Source organism: Mirounga leonina, unplaced genomic scaffold (assembly GCF_011800145.1).
Source record: "Mirounga leonina isolate KUSES-001 unplaced genomic scaffold, KU_Mleo_1.0 Mir_101609, whole genome shotgun sequence".
NCBI lineage: Eukaryota > Metazoa > Chordata > Mammalia > Carnivora > Phocidae > Mirounga > Mirounga leonina.
In genome coordinates, this window is record NW_023270164.1 from 2,961,129 (window position 1) to 2,964,809 (window position 3,681).

Consider the following 3,681-nt stretch of genomic DNA (forward strand, 5'->3'; position numbering starts at 1 on the left):
ATATCTGAAGGAAATGAAAACACTATGTTGAAGAGATATTTGCCCCCGATGTTCATGGCATCATTATTTATAATAGCCAAGGAATGGAAAAATCCTAAATGTCCATTAATGGATGAATGGATAAAGAAGACTTGGTATATATACACAATGAAATATTATTCAGCTATAAAAAAGGGAAATCCTGCCATTTATGACAACAGGGATGGACTTCTAGGGCATTATGCTCAATTACCCTAAGTCAGACAGAGAAAAACAAATACTGTATGATCTCACTTACATGGGGAATCCAAAAACAAACTCCTAAAAAAAGACATCAGATTTATGGTTGCCAGAGGTGGGGGGCCAGGGAAGTGGGGACTGTATAAAGCAGGTCAAAATGTATACACTTCCAGTTGTAAGATACAGAATTACTAGGGATGTAATGTACAACATGATGACTATTGCTAACACTGCTGTAGGATATATAAGAAAGATGTTAAGAAGAGTAAATCCTGGGCGCCCGGGTGGCTCAGTTGTTAAGCGTCTGCCTTCGGCTCAGGTCATGATCCCAGGGTCCTGGGATCGAGTCCCACATCAGGCTCCCTGCTCGGCAGGAAGCCTGCTTCTCCCTCTCCCACTCCCCCTGCTTGTGTTCCTGCTCTTGCTATCTCTCTCTGTCAAATAAATAAATAAAATATTTAAAAAAAAAAAAAGAGTAAATCCTAAGTGTTCTCATCGCAAGGAAAAAATGTTTTTCTTTTTCTTTTTTTTTTGTATTTGTATTTATATGAGATGATGGATGTTAATTAAACTTGTAGTGGTATCATTTTATATATATATATAATATATATCATTATATATTATATATATTACATGTATATATTACATACATTTTATATACATATATCATTATATATATATAATCATTCTGTATACCTTAGACTTATACAATGCCATATGTGAATTATATCTAAGTAAAACTGGGGAAAAATCATACAGCATTTATGCATTTGAAGCATACCCTTGTTCCCTCAGCCATTTCTATGACCAATCCTTGCCTTAGAGGATGTAAAATAAGATGTGGCAAGTAAGGGCCAGTCTTGTTTATTGTAATGCACGTGCCTCACATCAAGCTTCTGATTGCTGAGGCATCCACTTCAAAGACAGCTATCTTGAATAAACACATTGCCAGCTACACTGATAAAGAGCCATGCCACCTACCCCTGAAGTTTCCTCTGTTTTAGAGATTTCTGGTTTACTTAGATAACTGTCCATTTGACACTTGTTTGTTCCTTCCCATATTTTAATTGCTGCTCTTATGCTTTAAATTCACAAGTAGGGAGGAGGCAAGCTAGCAGAAGAGTAAGGGACCTCACTTCATCTGGTCCCTTGAATTTAGCTAGATAACTATCAAACCATTCCAAATACCCATGAATTCATCCTGAGATATAAGAAAAAATATCTGGAACTCTACGAGTAGATAAGTGACCACTTTTTGCAAGGTAGGAGGTTCAGAGAAGTGAATCTGAGGGGAGATATCAGAAGATAAATGGAGGGGGGAGGGAGCCTCTGTAACCAGCTACTGGAAAGGAATATAGCATCAGAGGGCAAGATCGGAACCCTTAGTAATCTGCTCCAGGGAGAGACATCCCTGCCTGAAAGGAGCTCAGGGGATAAAATGGGCAGAATTCCAGGCGGGTCAGTGTGGTGTCAGAATCCCAGGAGTCACAGAACTAATGGGGGTGCCTGAGCCGCTGGAGTTCCCAAGCAATGGAGCAGGGAAACTGGTTATGGTCAGCGAGCCCAGGAGGGGGCTCTCAGCTCGGTTTGCCATAAACCGAGAGCCAGGCCTGATAAGTGACCGCCCTCTGGCTGGGCACCCTGCAGTAGACTAGAATGTGGGACCCTCCGCCATCCCCTGGGAGGCGCGGGAGGGGTGAGCCCATGACCGGGTAACAGCTCTCAGGGCAGTGGCCCTGTAAAGGACAGTATGGGGTGACCCTCTGCCTTCCCCTGGGGGGATCGCTGTGGGCATGCACCACAGGAGTCTGCAGAGTTTGGCACACACAAAAGTGAAGACCGTTTATCCCAGAGAGTTCATTAAAGAGATGGGACCGTGATCTTTCAGCTCTGGGGCTTGAGATTGGGCATGGCCATTTTTATTTTGATCCCCTAAAAAGGCGCAGAAAGCCTTCAGGGAACAAAAGCCACACAGAGGACCAGCTTACACGGAGCCTGGCCCCCTGGCAAGGGGCGGTGCAATTCCGCCCAGGCAAAGACACCTGAGAAGCAGTGCAGCAGGCCCCTCCTTCAGAAGACCAACTGGAAGAACAGGTGCACAACTAGTTTAGGGATCCCACAAGACTGTAAAACTCTGGTGCTAGGGGAATAGAACTTGAAGTTTTTTCTCATGATTGATTCATTTATCTTTCAGTCTAAAATTTTCCATTTCTCTTTTTTGCTTTTTTCCCCATTTCAACTAGTTTCTTATTTTGTCAACTCTTATTTTTAAGTCACTTTTTAACTAAAACAGTTGACAATTTTATTTTCACATTTTACAATACAAATGAAAATTGGTTTTTTTTGTTGTTTTGTTTTTGTTTTTGTTTTTGTTTTGTTTTTGTTTTTTTGTCCCACTACTCCCTGGCAAAAACTATTCTCTCTTTGATAGGAAGGGGGAGCAAGTCTTCTTTGTCCTGCTGTGAGAAAACACCCAGAGTCACAGCACCATGATCTCCTGGTGAAGTAGAACAAGTAATATAAAATGAATATAAAGAGGTTCTTCTCTCTTATCTGTCTGATCGAGTCATTCCTGGCCAAGTGGGCACCATCATGGGATGGGCAGGAGGTCTCATCATTGGGGGCCCAGGCATCATTGGCATATGGCCTCCCATAGGTGGCCTCATTCCAGGAGCAGGTCCAACTGGCATCATCCCAGGAGGAGAAGGGCCCATCATTGGCATCATGGGAGGGCCCCCTTATATGGGGCGCTGGCATCATACCAGGGTGAGTAGGACCCAGGAGACTGGGAGGAGGTGGGATCATTGCCCCTGCAGGAGGAGGAGCAGAGAATGGAGTAGGAGGTATCTTTCCTTGTTGAAATGCAGCGGTTGTTTTGTCGATCAGGCTCTGAGCCTACTCTTCCATCCATTTTTGATAGTAGTCTTTCACATTCTCTTCGTGTTTCCTACCACTGCAGTGTGTCTTTCTCACAGATGGAGAGTCATGGGTGAGGTACGTGTCACAGTAGTCACAATGAAACTTAGGCATGTTGCTCTGCAGGCCGTTGGCCACTCCATCCCATGCCGCCCAGAAATGACGCCTTAAGTCACTTTTTAACTTTGATTTTTTATATCTACATTTTATAGGTATATTCTTTATTTTTGGCCTCCTTTCACTCTATTCAATTTTATTTTTGTATATATATAAGTTTTACTTTCTTTGCAATTTTGGGATTTAGTGTCTTCTAACACTGAGACCAAAATGCACTGAGGAACAAGTGGATCACCCTGTTTTGTCCACCCTGTGAGATTGTATTCCCCATTCCCCCCTCTTTATTTTGTCTTTTGTTTTTGTTTATTTTTCCGTTTTGGTTTCTGACCTCTTCACATTTGTCTCTTGTGTATTTTGCTTGGGTCATGGGTGATCTTTTTGATTCTGCTCACTTGCTCATCCATTCTTCTTTGGACAAAATGACTAAAA

General features: G+C 42.6%; 1 pseudogene; it reads right to left on the bottom strand.

Moving 5' to 3' along the window:
• Positions 1-2,768: 2,768 nt before the first annotated feature.
• Positions 2,769-3,480, bottom strand: LOC118008855 (annotated as a pseudogene).
• Positions 3,481-3,681: the final 201 nt, after the last annotated feature.